This window comes from Cervus elaphus, chromosome 6 (assembly GCF_910594005.1).
Source record: "Cervus elaphus chromosome 6, mCerEla1.1, whole genome shotgun sequence".
Classification (NCBI taxonomy): Eukaryota; Metazoa; Chordata; class Mammalia; order Artiodactyla; family Cervidae; genus Cervus; species Cervus elaphus.
The window spans coordinates 4,420,753-4,437,033 of NC_057820.1; positions in this window are offsets into that span (position 1 = coordinate 4,420,753).

Genomic DNA, 16,281 nt, shown 5'->3' on the forward strand with positions numbered 1-16,281 from the left:
CAGCAAGGATTCCCGCGGATGCCAGCTGGGGCGGCGGTTCTGCAGCCCCGTGCTGCGTGGGACCAGGCTGAGCCCAGAGTACTTGGTGATGCTCTGCTGCCGCACGCTGATGGACAGAGAGCAGGGGCCAGTCTTCCTCTTCTCTGTGACCTTGGGTGTGTAATCTCCCGCTCTGGGCCTCAGTTTCCCCTTCCCAGGGGACTTATGCAGGAAGGTTTCAAAAGTCTCCAATTTTTTTTTTTAACTTTTTTCTGTGAACTTGGGAAACAAGGGCTTCCCTAGTGGCTCAGCTGGTAAAGAATCTGCCTGCAACACAGGAGACCTGGGTTCAATTCCTGGGTTGGGAAGATCCGCTGGAGAAGGGAAAGGCTACCCACTCCAGTATTCTTGGGCTTGCCTGGTGGCTCAGCTGGTAAAGAATCTGCCTGCAATGTGGGAGAACTGGGTTTAATCCCTGGGTTGGGAAGATCCCCTGGAGAAGGGAAAGGCTACCCACTCCAGTATTCTGGCCTGGAGAATGCTATGGACTGTATAATCCACGGGGTTGCAAAGAGCCGGACATGACTGAGCAACTTTCACTTTTGTAAACAAAATTTCAACGAAGCTACCCTTTGATGAAAGCAGGAGGCTGGGGAGGAGTGGCCGGAGGTGTATGGGAAATTTCTGTGCTTCCCACTCAGTTTTGCTCTGAACCTTAAATTGCTCTAGGAAGTAAAGCCTGGTTTTATAAATAAAGGAATGTGTACACACTTCAGCTGGGTCCAGCCCTGACACTAGCATTCCCTTTGCTGACACGCCTCCCCACCCCCAGCCGTGTATCAGGTGCCTGCCTCACACCATCCTGATCCCCACCCCAGCGGCAGAGGAAGGTGCAATTAGAGACGGGGGCTGTGAGGGGTTAGGTGGCCCCAGGCCACGCTACGGCGGTGTGGTGAGCACCGGAATTTGCTTGTAGCCTGCTCTCTGCCTCATACTTCACTCTGTTCTGCGAGTCCACCCCAAGCCAGCTTTTATTTACTTTTTAAAATTTAATTTCTCAGTTGCGACATCCAGGGTCTAGTTCCCTGCCGAGGGATTGAACCCGGGGCCTCCTGCCTTGGGAGTGCAGAGTCTTAGCTACTGGACCACTAGGGAAGTCCCCAGAGTCAGCTTTTGACTGAATATGATCTCTGACCAGAGAAGCTCCCCATGGACTCCCCCTTGTGTTCCTTCCCCTCCTATAAGATTCTCAGCTTGGACACTGTCAGTCAAGGAGGCCCGCGGGGCCTACAGCCCCTCCTGACCAGCCACCCCTCCTCTCGGTGGCCTTGCTTTCCTCTTAGGGGTGGCAGACACCCTTCCAGCGTCTGGAGAGTTCAGATTAAGCCTCTCACGCAGCCTCCCGGTATGACCTTGAGGAGCCCCCTGACTTTCGCCGGGCTTCCATTTCTGTGAGAAGACGGACGGGTCATGGACCTGCCCAACTCAGCTGTTGGTTGTGTTCAAAGCCAAACAGAATCCGCGGCGTGCTGTCCTCTGCAGACTCTAAGATACCATACAAATGTCGAGGCCTGCCATTATGCTTCCAAATTTGTCCCGAGGGCTGCTGGCTTCTCCTTCATTCCTACCCCTCCACCCCTATCTGCAGGGAGCCTGAGCAGCGGCACCAGGGACCGTCCAGGGTGGACGTCGGGGACCACGATGGTTAAGCCCACGGGGTTGAAGCCGTGCTCCACCGCTTAGTGGAGTTTTCTGACATTCATCAGCTGTTTAGCCTCACCAATTTGCTCATCTGTAAGATGGTCTCGTGATAAAATACCCAGTTGAGAGGGCTGTTGTGTGGGGGATGCTTGAATCCATGGAGAGGGTCAGGATAGTGCCCGGAGCACAGGAAACACTCTCTCCACGCTGGCCCTTTTACTTCCTGCCAGCCTGTCCCAGCTCTGACCTCTTCTTTCCCTGCCCCCCACCCCGCCCCATCTACCACTTCACCCCATCACTCAGCACACCCCTGGGCAGTTTTGTGGAGATGAAGGACTCGGGTGTCTCTCTCCTCACCCTGATCTCTGCCTGAGGCCTCAGACTTGCACCCTGCACTTGTCGCTTTGCTGGTGGGGCCCCCACCCCAGCGTGTCCCCAGGGGCTGACTCACCGCCTTCCCCACTCAACCAGCGCCTCTTCCCCCCGCCTGTCACGGTCCTATTAAATTTGCTCTGGCAATGACCTTGCATCTGGCTCTGAGGTCCAGCAGACCAGAGTGGAGGTCCAGTGCTGCCATTTGGCTGCGATGCAACCTTGAGCGAGTTACTTCCTCTTGCTGAGCTGGCTTTCAAACCTCGAAAATAGAAGCACCCTCTTGGAGCAAGCACCAGTCTGTTGATGGGGCTGCCCGGGATCTGAAGCCCCTCCTGAGATTGGGGAATCCCCCGCCTTGTGAGTCTGGGTGGAAAGAAAGGCTGATGTCCCTCTCCAGGAGCCTGGAGGGTGGACACTGACCACACTCCCAGGCCCAGCACCGACAGTTTATTGTTATTAATAATGGGGGCTTCCTCGGCACTGGTTTGCTCTTCCATGCTCAGTAGGACACTGCATCTGGGCAACTGAGATGCAAAGGGCTTGGGGGTGAGTCTTAATCAAGGGATTAGCTCAGCAGTTAGGAATCCGCCTGCAATGCAGGAGACCTGGGTTGGATCCCTGGGTCAGGAAGCTCCCCTGGAGAAGGAAATTGGCCACCCACTTCAGCATTCTTGCCTGGAGAATTCCATGGGCAGAGGAGCCTGGCGGGCTGCAGGCCGTGGGGTTGCAAAGAGTCAGACACGACCTAGCAACTAAACAGCAATTAAACTGTGAGTATAGCCTACCAGCACCTTGTCAGCAACCAGGCCTTCTATAGGAGAGGATGCTCTGTCCAGCTGATATTTAAGAGCTTGGAGCAGGTAAGCAGGAAGACAGTCATCTCATCAGAGGGGCTCCCCAGCTGCTGTACCAGGGGGAGAAGCTGGGAAGGCATAAGAGAGGATGCTGTTCAGAAGAGCAGGTCCCACCTCTGGGAAGTCTGGGCAAACCCAGATTTTCCCCGTTGTCCTCCAGGTCTTGGGCGGGCCCAGCTCTGCACCATTATTGTCGGTGCACAATGGGGAGGTGGTTCCCAGCCAGGCAAGCCCGACAGGACGCGGGCCCTTGACCTCCCCACGCTCAGGGCACAGGGCCCCTACGAGGGCACTGATGTGCTTGACCCCCCTTCCTGGCTCTTGGGTCAGAGCCGCGTGACGAGGATCAGACACTAAGACGCTTTGAGGACTGCACCCTCTCCCTGGGACTCCATGTACCTGACAGAACATGACAGAGTGAAAAAGGAGGAAGGCACGCTGACCTGACACTGGGTGAGCGCCTACTGTATCCGTCTCCTAGCGCTGCTGTAGAAAGTACAGCGGAAATCTGTTGTCTCGCAGCAGCAGAAGCTGAAAGTCTGAAATTGAGGTGTTGCAGGGCTGTGTCCTTTCAAAGGCCCTGGGGGAGAATCCTCTCTTGCCTCCTCCAGCCGCTATTATTGTCCAGCCATCCTTGGTGTTCCATGGCTTGCAGACCCATCAATCCAGTCTTTGCTTTGGACATCATGTGGCCACCTTCTCCACATCTCTCTCTTCTTATAAGGATGCCAATCATATTAGAGTAGGGCCCCAGCCTGCTCCAGTGTGAGCTCATCTTTACTAATTATATCTGCAAAGACTACTTCCAAATAAGGTCACTGAGGGGCTGAGGATTCAGATCTCAACCTATCTTTTTTAGGGAACACACTTCAACCCGTAACATGGGCTAGTGTATTACTCACACTGGGCACGTGTGCATGCTCAGGCGTGTCTGACTGTTTGCGACCCCATGGACTGTAGCCCACCAGGCTCCTCTGTCCTTGGAATTTCCCAGGCAAGAATACTGGAGTGGGTTATCATTTCCTTCTCCAGGGGATCTTCCTGATCCAGGGATGGAACCCACATCTCCTGTGGCTCCTGCATTGCAGGCAGATTCTCTACCGCTGTGCCACCTGGGAAGCCCATTACACACACTGTCTCATTTAATTCTCATAAGAAAGGAGGAACTATTATTATCCTTGTTTTAAAGATGGGGAAACTGAGGCTCAGGGAATTGAAGTAATCCTCACAAGTTTACTGGTCTGCTAGTTCAAGTTCAGGACCAGGAAATAGCAGGTCCCTGTCAACCCAAATCTAGTTCTCTTCCCTTTCATCTCTCTGTCCACTGAGTCAACAAACTTGGCAGGCATTGATGGTAGGCACTGGTAAAGCGAGCATGGCTCCATGAAGCCTACAATCTAAGGACAGAGACAAACCAACTATAAAAAAAAAAACAACATAAATATATCATTACTAACCTGGACAGTAGAAAAGGCTGATGGCTGAAGAGTTGATGCCTCCAAACTGTGGTGCTGGAGAAGACTCTTGAGAACCCCTTGAACTGCAAGGAGATCAAACCAGTCAGTCCTAAAGGAAATCAACCCTGAATGTTCATTGGAAGGACTGATGCTGAAGCCGAAGCTCCAATACTTTGGCCACTTGAGGTGAAGAGCCGACTCACTGGAAAAGACACTGATGCTGGAAAGATTGAGGGGAGGAGGAGAAGGGGACGACAGAGGATGAGATGGTTGGATAGCATCACCAACTCAGTGGACATGAGTTTGAGCAAAGTCCGGGAGATGGGGAAGGACAGGGAAGCCTGGCGTGCTGTAGTCCATGGGGTCACAAAGAGTCGGACACAACTGACTGACTAAACAACAACAACATGATAAATGCGACAAGAAGAGACCAACAGGGGGAACCTACTTAGCCTTTTATCAGCAAAAGACTTCTATGAGGAAGTGATATATAGCTTGAGGTTTGGAAAATGAAGAGGACCCAGGTCTTTGTGATCAGTATGGGAAGGTAGGTTGAAGGGAGCATTCCCAGAAGAGAAATAGCAAATACAAAGGTCATGATGCAGGGCAGGTCATAGTGCACTGAGAAAGCGAAAGCAGTTTGGCATCGCTGGAGGATTCCAGAAGACACTGGAGATGGGTGTGTGTGTGTGTGTGTGAAGGGAGTGCAGGTCGAACGTGGCCTTGTAAGCTATGGCAAAGAGTTTGGAATTTATTCACAGTGCAAATGGGCGTCATGACTCTCTGATGAGTGTGCTATGAAATAAGTCACTCACCTTTTCAACACGTTCAGATTGAGCACGTATTATATGCTTCGTGCTATGGTTGGTTTAAAGCAGAGAAAGACTAGTGCTTGGGTTTGTGAGGAGTTTCCGATCTCCCAGATGCCAGTTCAAGTATCAGTTCAAAAACGCCCCCAAGACAGGGCCACCATTCAGGACCTGTGCGTTGGGAGAAAGAGCCAGGCGTCCGGGTCTCACCTGCTGGTGATCCTGGGTGAGTTACGTCCCTTCCTGGGCCTCCTGCCTCCTCCCTTGCAGAGCTGTCTGTGGAGGGTGTGTTCCTAGAACCTCTGAAAGAGAAAGACGAGCTTCCTCTCAGTGATCCTCTGCCCTTGACTTCTAACCACATCTCAGACTCATGTCAAGTGGCAAGTGTGTATCGTGCCAAGGGCCACACTGTGGCCAATGCTGTCTGGGTGACTGCTGAGCCTCAGTTTCCTCTTCTGTAAGCGAGGCTTAATAATACCTGCCTGGTGCAGAGAATGAGCAGTCAGAACGCCTGCTACGCCTGGAATTACCTCCAGGAAGGCTGTACACATTTGGACTGTTGGCGATGGATGCTTTTACTGAGCGCCTACTCTGTGCAAAGACCGTTCGCCTATACTGTTTCCTTTCAGTCTTGCCCACTGCCCCACGAAAGCCCCATTTTACAGGCGAGGACACTAAGGCTCAGAAAGATGAAGTGACTGGTCCCAGGTGACTGGACCAAGCATCATAATCCATCTTCCCCCTCCTGGCGTTCCGTTCACTTTAAATAGCCACGGGGGACTTCCCTGGTGGTCCAACAGCTAAAACTCCACGGTCCCAGTGCAGGGGGCCCAGGTTTGATCCCTGGTCAGGGAACTAGATCCTGCGTGCCATAGCCAGACATCCTGCGTGCTGCACCTCAGACCCAGCACAGCCGAAACACAAAACACAGGAAAAAACAGCATGGGTGTCCCAAGATGGGACTGACCTTCTGAGGATTGGTGAGAAACTTCTAAGTGGAGTATCTGTGTGTGGTCTGATCACTCAGCTGAGATCCTACAGGAGGAGCAACCGAAGCACTAGGAATGGGGTCTGGGGAGAATGAGCTCCAAGGACTCCTTGAATCCTGCAAGTTTGGGACAATAGGATTGAAGACTGGCTAAAGAGAGCATCAATTAAGCTATAGCCTGGGGAGGAGGCAGAGAGGGTGGTGGTTACAGCTGGAGTCTGGAGGCCTGAGTCCCAATCAACTGGGCTATAGCCAGAGGCCTGGAAACCTCTGACACCAGAGAGGTCAGTGTTGACTCTCCTGGCTGCACCTGGTCACTTCCAAGGCTGCCTTGAGAACTCAGTGAAAAGGGTGGCGGGTGGATGCCTTTGCCAGTTCATGCCTGTGCAAATACGGATTGACGCTTCCCCACCTCTGTCCAGTTGAAGCTAAATTGACACTCTTGCCCAGGTTCAAAGGACTGACTCCTCTCTTTGTCCCTGCCCCTCTCTGAGCCTCAGCTTTCTCATCTGTAAAATAGGTATGAGGGTTGTCGTTTCCACTTCCTAGGGTGTTGTGAGTTTGGAGGGAGACAGATAATCTACCTAACTGCTTGCTCACAGTCTGGCTCCCCATCTGAACCATAAGCAGATCACGTTGACAATGATAATTGGGAAGGCTGGAGTCATTTCCCGGGGGTTTGCCGGAGGCTTTGTTTGGCCATAAGAGACTTTGGAGTGAGGGAGATCCAGTAGTTTGTAAGGGAAGCTCAGAAAGGAATTGAGACATATAAGGAGGAAGGTAGGCAGCATTGCTGGGCGCTGTGCCGCATAACTGCCCTTCTGTTTTCCCATCAAATCTTCCGTAAACCATAAGGCCTTGACGATGCTTTTGGAGTTGTATTTGACTCAGAGCTCGCGTCAAGGGGTGTCCACGGCCCCATTCCCTCAGTGTCCCCTCATCTCAGCTGCCAGAGTGAGCTGATTCCAAATCACGTCAGCTCATGTTACCCCTCCTACCCCGAACTCCCCAGCAGCTTCTCACGTCACACAGAGTAAATCTCAGTCCTTTCCCCACCAGGCCCTCACCCCGCAGGCCGCTTCTGACCTGCTCTCACGGCCCCCGCTGCCCCCTACAGCCCCCTGCTGTAGCCATATCGGCTTTTTGCTGTTCCCTGATTCTGCACAGTCAGCCTCAGGGCCTTTGTACTTGCTGTTCCTTTGACCTGTAATACTTTTCTTCCACACACTTGCACGATTACTTCCTCACTGCTTTTGAGCCTCAGTAAGAAATTATGTGTGTCCCTCTGCTGTCTTTGAAATGGATAACCAACAAGGTCCTGCTATATAGCACAGGGAACTCTGCCCAGTGTCACAGCCTGGATGGGAGGGGAGCTTGGAGGAGAATGGATACATGTATATCCATGTATATACATGTTCCTTTGTTCACCTGAAGCCATCACAGTGTGGTTCATCAGCTAAACGCCAATATAAAATAAAAGGTTACAAAAAGAGAATTAATTACATCAAGAACATACGCACACACACAAGTATATATAGCTGAATCGCTTTGTTGTACACCTGAAACTAGCACAACTTTACAAATCCACTGCAGTTCAATAGAGAAAAAAATTTTAAGGAAAAAAGAAAAAAAGAAATGATGTGTGTTTATTTCCTGTGGCTGCTGTGACAAGTGGTCACAGACTGGGTGGCTTTAAACAATAGGAATTGGTTCTCCCACAGTTCCGGAAGCCAGAAGTCCAAAGTCAAGGTGTCATCAGGGGCCACGCCCCCTCCGAGGCCTCTGAGCACAAGTGCCTGTCTCTTCCAGCTTCTGGGCCTCCAGGCATCCCTTGGCCTGTGGCCACATCGCTCCAATCTCTGCCTTTGTGGTCACATGGGGCCTTCACACGGCCTTCTCTGTCTTTTCTTCTTCTTAAAAGGACACTTGTCATTAGCTTTAGGGCCCACCTGGATAAAACAGGATGAACTCATCTCGAGATTTGTATTACTAATTTAATTCCATTGGCAAAGACCCTTTTTCCAAATATGGTCACATTCACAGGTTCTAGATGGATATATCTTCGGGGAGCACCATTGAACCCACTACACTATGGCCCTAAAAATCCTTCATGGTCACAAAATAGCACAGCCCCTTGTCTTTCTGGGTGTGTGGTCTGGTTTTGTTCTTCATAGCGCTAATCATACATGCTTTCCTGCGTATGGATACGTGTGTCTCTCCTTTTTTTTTTTTTAATTTTTGACTGGCTTGCGGGGATCTTAGTTCCCTGACTGGGGATTGAACCCATGCCCCTTGAACCCATGACCCATACCATGGATCCCTTACCACGGTACCTCCAGGGAAGTCCCCAGGGCTCTATGTTGAGCACAGCTGCATTCCCAGCCCCTAGCAAAGGGCCTCACACACAGCAGGTGCTCAAAATAAATACCAGTTGAATGAATAAATAAAGATCAGAGGATGCCAAAGATTTACAGTCCAGTTCGGGTATTCCTAAGAGACAGAGTTGTTCCTCACGGCTCATGGTACTATGGTGTTTACAGGGGAAACGGATGTAATTGATGCCTATTAAAATGGATACGATATTATGGCTTGTGTGCCATAATTATGTCACAGTCTAATGACAATGCTTAAGTACCCTTAGCAGAAACTGGCATCTTCCAGAAAGTGGTGACCTGAGGTGAGAAGACACGTCAGGTAAGGCGCTTGGCACGGAGCCTGCCCCAGAGCAAGCCGCCAGAGGCAGGGGGGCTCTGCGTCTCGGAGCCTCTGCTTCCCACGTGGGCAAGTTGGGCTGGGTGGCAGATCCCCGAGGCCCCTTCCGCTCAGCCTGGGAGACCTCAGTGGCAGGAGGTCCACCGGCCCTGCCTGTCCTGACCCCAGTCCTGGGGGCGGGCACTTCTCAGCTCTGATGAACACATCCATCCTCCAAAGCTCAGCTCATGTGTCCATTTGCCCAGGAAGATCTCCCATCAGACGGTCTGCCGACTCCCCTGTTCCCGCCCTGTAGTTCTGTGGCAATGTTTGCTGCCATGTCTGTCTGCCCGCAAGACTGGGCCCCCGACTTCTTTTATCTCTCGTGCGTCTGGTTGGCTGGGACGGTCCGTGCTCAGTGTGGGCTTATGGAACCAGGTTCAAAGTCGGGGGTCCAAAAGCCACCTCCTCCTGAACGCCTCCCTGGGGCCCCAGAGAAGGCCGCTTCCCTCCCCAGGAGCTCTGCTGGCCCCGCCAATGAAGACACCCTGCCGTCTCATTCATCTTTATTGTTCATAGACTCGATTTCTGCTTATTTGGTTATCTAGTGCCTGTCCTCCCCAATAGGACATCAGCCCCAGGGCAGGGACCTGGCCCAGAATGAAGCTTGATATTAATGCATGGTAGGTGCTCAGAGGAGACGGCAGTGATTCTCCCAGGGGAGAAGGTCTGGCACCCAGCAGGGACCTTCAGGTTGGGCGGTGGGCACTCAGGTCTGCTGGATCTGTCAGTATGTCCCTGGGTGTCTCATCCCTAGACCCTACACCTTAGAGCTGGGAACATCCGGATGCCCTCTGACCTAACCCTCATCCAGGGGCGCAGAGAGGGTGAGTGGTGTGCCCAAGCTCACGCAGAAGTTGCCTGACACCCCACCCTCCTGATGTCACGCCCCCGGACGGCTCCTCCCTCCCAAGTCACCTTTTTCATGTCTTTCCTCAGTAACATATTCAGCAGTCCGTCTGGGCACTACCCTCTTCCCCTGAATTGTACCCACTGAACAGACATTCAGCAGGGAGGTTTGTCTTGGGGAGCCACTGGCTTGGGAGGGGGGTCACTCTGTCCTGAGTCCAAACCCTGTGTCTCACACTTCTCAGAAGAGGGAGGGACCTGGGCAAGTTGGGTCATTTCTTTTTCTTTTCTTTAAAAAAATTCTGGAGGCTCAGATGGTAAAGAATCTGTGTGTAATGTGGGAGACCTGGGTTCCATCCCTGGGTCGGGGAGGTCCTCTGGAAGAGGGAATGGCAACCTGCTCCAGTATTTGTCCCAGAAAAATCCCATGGATAGAGGAGTCAGGCGAGCTACAGTTTTAAAAATATTTTTAACTGTAGTAAAATACACATAACATAAATTATACTGTCTTAACCATTTCTAAATATACAGTTTGGTGGTATTAAATACATTCATAATGTTGTGCAACCTTCACCACCAACCATCTCCATAATCTTCACCTTGCAAAACCGAAACTGTATACGTTAAACAATAACTTGCATCCCCGTCCCTGGCCCCTGAGCCCTTGGCAACCAGCCCACTTTCTGTTTCTATGAGGGTGACTACTCTAGGGACCTCATGGAAGTGAAATCATAGAGAGTTTCTCTTTGGGGCGCTGGATTATTTCAGTTAGCAAAATGGCCTCAAGGTCCATCCATGGAGCCAGTGTCAGAATTTCCCTCCTTTTTAAGTTCCCGTAGGATTCCATTGTATGGATCCACTTTGTTTATCCATTCATGCTCAATGGACTGTTGATTGGGTTCTCCTTGGCAGGAACATTATGACAAATCTAGAGAGCATATTAAAAAACAAAGACATCACTTTGCTGACAAAGGTCCGTACAGTCAAAGCTATGGTTTTTCCAGTAGTCATGTACAGGTGTGAGAGTTGGACCATAAAGAAGGCTGAGAGCTGAAGAATCGATGCTTTCAAAATGTGGTGTTAGACAAGACCCTTGAGAGTCCTTTGGACTGCAGGGAGATCCAGCCAGTCCATCCTAAAGGAAATCAGTCCTAAATATTCTTTGGATGGACTGATGCTGAAGCTGAAGCTGCAATATTTTGGCCTCCTGATGCGAAGAACTGATTCATTGGAAAAGACCTTGATGCTGGGAAAGATTGAAGGCAGGAGGAGAAGGGGACAACAGAGGATGAGATGGTTGGATGGCATCAACAACTCAACAGACATGAGCTTGAGCAAATTCTGGGAGATGGTGAAGGACAGGGAAGCCTGGCGTGCTGCAGTCCATGGGGTTGCACAGAGTCAGACACAACTAAGCAACTGAATGGCAAACAACTCAGTGGGCCCTTGGGTTGCTCCCCACTTTTGGCTGCTATGAATAGTGGTTCACTTCTTTTTATGCCTCTTTTCTCGTTTGAAAAATGGTGTCCCTGTCCTGATATTTTAGATGAATTAATTTCCTCGACATTTGCTTAATAAGCCATGGAGGTCTCATAAATGGGGTAAAAATGCTTGCATTTGCCGAGTACTCTCTGCCTGCGCGGTGCCCTTCTGGACTTTATGTGTGCTGACTCATCAAATTCTTACAGCCCTGTGAGGCAGGTGCCGTTGTTATCCCATTTTACCGAAGCAGGGAGAAGCAGTGACCTTGCCCAAGGTCGCGGCAAGGAAGTGGCAGAACTGAGACAGAAAGTCACAGGCTCCGAAGTCCACTATCTGTCAATTACATGTTCTCCCCAGTGACTAGGTTTTCCCCGTCCACGGTGCCGAGGGCAGCGTGTTCACAAATTCACAGGGAACCATCCTTATGACCCCTGGCTGCTGACTCCCTGGCTCATCCCAAGCATTCCTGGTGGCGGGGAGCCAGTCACCGAGGGGTTCAGTCCTGGGAAGGAAGATGGAGAGAAGCACCAGAGGTCTCTGCGGACAATCTAGTTGGCAAAAACACACCCAGATGTTCCTGAAAGTAGAAATGGTATGGACCTAACAGAAGCAGAAGATACTAAGATATTCCTTTAACCCAACTTTTTTTTTTTGTAATTTAAAATTAAAAAGAAGTTTTTTGCCACTCCATGTGGCATGTGGAATCTTAATTCCCCGATGAGGGATTGAACCCTCCCCGCTGTGTTGGAAATGCAGGGTCTTCACCACTGGATCACCAGGGAAGTCCCTCAACCCAACTTTTGAAAAGCAAAACAACAACAAAAAAACACACTCCTGTAGAAACTCCTATTTCACACATCTCCTTTGAAGAAAACGCTAAAAACCACATTCCATCTAGTTGACATCATCAAGGGAAATATCTAACAATATTCTTAGGGAATAGCACACTAATTTAATGCCAAGAAACATTAGACTCCATCATCTAACTTTATTTCCACTGTCAAATGGGAGGAAGAGTATGCATGTTTCCAGGGGAGACTCACCTGAAGGGGAAAGCTGATGTGCAGTCAGACATCCTTCCCATCTGGGGCTTCACACAGCATTTTGGGGAGGTTTGGGATTTCTCCCTCAATACCATCCGGCCTGATTACCCTGCTGACTGGCACAGGGCCCACTTCTACAGCAAAGGTGCTTGTGGGTCCTCTGAAAAGCCCTTTCCTTCTCCTGTGTCAGCCCAATATTTCAGCTACCTTCTGACCTGTTCTGGGATAATTGTCAGTTTCATCAGCCTTGAAGAAATCAGCTGGTTCTTGGCATCCAGGAAACTAACACACTTCTTCAGCCCCCTAATCGGATTGGCAGTTCAGGGTGGTAGCAAAGCAGTTGTTTATTTATCATTTTTCTGTAGAGGGGATGGTAACCACCTAGGGCTAGAACCACCTGGTCCCTGACTACAGCTCTTGTTTTCTGAGAGCCCGCTGTGCCCCAGGCACTTTCCACTCTCTAATCTGCTTAGTGACCCCTTGAGACCTCTCCCTCCTCTGCCCATGAGGACCAGCGACCTCCCAAGGCCACTTGACTTGAGGCAGGACTTGAACCTAGCTCTGGCAGTGGGAAAGAATCCACCGGCAATTCAGGGGACATGGGTTCAAGCCCTCGGTCAGGAAGATCCCCTGGAGGAGGCAATGGCAACCCACTGCAGTATCCTTGCCTGGAGAATCCCACGGACAGAGGAGCCTGGAGGGCTACAGACCATGGGGTTGCAAAAGAGTCGGACACAACTGAACCATTACACAACAGCTGGCTGTGACCAACCCTGAGCCCTTTTCTCATCCCAGGTGTGACTCCAGTTCTCTGCCTGGCTTTTCACCTTGGTTGTCCTAGATTAAGAGACTCCAAGGGTTGTGGGCGAGGCCTTGGTCAGGGGGTGTGGACTTGGAGGAGGCAATTCATGGTGAAAGCTAAGCTAAACCCAGTGTCTGTTGGAGCTGACCTGCCAAGATTCTCAGAGAAGGGGAAGCAATGCCGACTAGAGCTGGGGTACGAAGAAGGGGGCCAGGGGCCCACGAGTAAAGTTTGGGATTCTTAGTTTAGGGCCCCCAGCAGACCTTGGGGCAGGGGTTAAGTGCACGCGGCTTAGTATTGAGGTGGGTCAGTAGAATAATGGGTCCCAAAGCTGTCCACTTGCTCCCCGCAGGAACCTGGGAGTGTGTTACGTTACACGACAAAAGGAACTTTGCAGATGTGAATAAAGTGCGGATCTTGAGAGGGGGAGATTATCCTGGATTATCTGGCCAATAACCTAGTCACGTGAGTCCTAAAATAGTGCAAGAGGGAGGGGGCTTCCCTGGTGGTCCTGTGTTTAAGACTCCCGAGCTCCCAGTGCAGGGGGCCTGGGTCCAATCCCTGGTCAGGGAACTAGATCCCACGTGCCACAACGAAGAGTTCACATTGCTGCAAAGAAAGATCCCGTGTGCCGCAACGAAGCTGGAAGACTCCGCATGCTGCAGCTAGGACCCCGCGGCGGCCAAAGAAATAAATAAAAATAAATATTTCCTTTAAAAAGTGGAAGAGGGAGCACAGAAGAGTAGGTCAGTGAGAGGAACTTGACCCACTGGCTTTGAAGACAGCGGGAGGGGCCATGAGGCAAGGAATTCAGGAAGCCTCTGAAAGAAAAGTGAAACTGTTAGTGGCTGAGTCCTGTCCACTTTCTGCGTCCCCACGGACTGCAGCCCGCCAGGCTCCTCTGTCCCCGGGATTCTCCAGGCAAGAACACTGGAGGGGGTCGCCATGCCCTCCTCTAGGGGATCTTCCCGGCCCAGGGGTCGAACCCCTGCCTCTTATGTCTCCTGCATTGACAGGCGGGTTCTTTACCACTGGTCCCACCTGGGAAGCCTTAAGAGCTGCGGGTGCCAGGAACCAAAAGAGGCCTCCGTATCGCCTGGGGCAGGTACACCAAGGACGGGAGGAGGATGGTGGAGTCTCAGCCTCCGTGAGGCTGCCTCACTGAACTCGGGAGCCCACAGCCTTCCTAGGATGCTGATCTGACGTCTCCTCCCCTGGCTGCACGTCCTCCCGAGGCTCCCCACTCCCCCACAGTCCCGTTTGGCCCCTTTCGTGGGGCCCCACCCCCAGCAGGCCCCCCACCCTCTAGATCTCGTTGCTAAGAGCACTTCTGGCCTTTGCAGGCGCTGTTCCCACTGCCTGGAACGCGCCCCCAGTCCACACACCTCTCCTTAATCCCCGCGTTCACCCACATGACCTACTTCTGGAAGCCTTCCCGCCCCACCCCCGGGGCTGGGCCAGAGGCCTCTCTTGCACAGTCTGCTGCACCCGGCCAATGCCGGCCCCTCCCGGGCCCCCGCCCCACCCCAGGGCGCTGCCCCGGACGTGGCCCGCCCCCGGGCAGCTGGGCCTGACTCAGCGGGGGCCCTGGGGCCCGGCACGCAGCAGCCTTGGGGAAGGACTCTGCTCTGCAGAACCCAAGTCATGGGAAAGGCATGCCTTGCTGCCCGCAGCCCGGTGGCTGGCCGCTCGGCCCGGCTATTTTTACTTCTTCCCCTGCAGAGCTGAGGCCGGCGGGGCAGGTTCTCAAACAGAACCCGTGAGACCTGCCAGACCCAGGGAGGACACTGCCCCCGCCGCCGGGGAGGCCCCTCCCCGGGACGGAGCGCCGCCCCACGACCGACCGACCGCAAGCAACCCGCAGAGCTGAAGGCTCTGAGCCGCCCACCCGAGGCCCCAGGAGAGTCCTGTAACAGGGAGCTGGGTTCCGGGCCTGGATTAGCCATGCCCTTCCTGAACGACCTTGAGCAAGTCATAGCACCGCCCTCGCCTGTCAGGTGGGCGAGAGCCTAGCTCTCTCTCTCTCTTGCAGGTCATCCCGAGGACAGAATGATCAGTATGATAAACAGATACGTCTGATTTGAATGAGATTTTAAATAGGCAAAATGGTCACATGGTTCAAAATTCAAAATATAGAAAGGGCTATTTATTTACTCCCAAGTCCAGACCTTGTGCCCAGACACACAGCTACCCTCCCTAGAGTCCTCCTTCCCTGCCTGCCTGTCTCCTTTTCTCTCTCTCTACAGATATGCGGGTATAGTTAGATAGAGAAATATAGATAGGTAGGTAGGTAGATAGAAAGACACAGAGAGGGACTTACCTGGTGGTCCAGTGGTTACCACGCTGCACTTCCACTGCAGGGGACAAGGGTTCGAGCCTCGGTTGGGGAAATAAGATCCCACATGCTGCAGCGGGTGGCCAAAAAGAGGGGAAAAAAGGGACAGAGAGAGTGAGCCAGAGGTTGTTATGAGAATCCGCGTGTTTATATTTATACACAGGTAAACAAGCCCCAACTGGGGTGCTGGAGAAGACTCTTGAGAGTCCCTTGGGCTGCAAGGAGATCAAACCAGTCAGTCCTAAAGGAAATCAATCCTGAGTATTCATTGGAAGGACTGATGCTGAAGCTGGAGCTCCAATACTTTGGCCACCTGATTCAAAGAACTGACTCGTTTGAAAAGACCCTGATGCTGGGAAAGATTGAAGGCGGGAGGAGAAGGGGATGACAGAGGATGAGATGATTGGATGGCATCACCGACTTAGTGGACATGAGTTTGAGCAGGCTCTGAGAGATGGTGAAGGACAGGGAGGCCTGGCGTGCTGCGGTCCTTGGGATCACAGAGTTGAACACTACTGAGCTACTCAACATCAACGACAGGCACGCCTCATCATGGAGCAGCTGTTCTGTGCTACACGCTTTGGCACATAGTTGTGCTCATAAATGTTAGCTTTGATGCTTCACCCTCTGTCATCACCAGCTTCATAACTGTCAGTGTCGGCTACTGTTTATTGACTGAGCACCTACCAGGCACTGTGCTGGGTTCCCTGAAAATATTCCCATTTTATGGATGAGGAAACTGAGGCTCAGGGAGGCTGGGTGACTTGACCAAAGTCACACAGCTGGCTGATGGCAGAGCCAGGAATCAGCCCTGGTTTTCGACTCCAAAACCTAGTGCTCAGAGCCACTTGGCTTC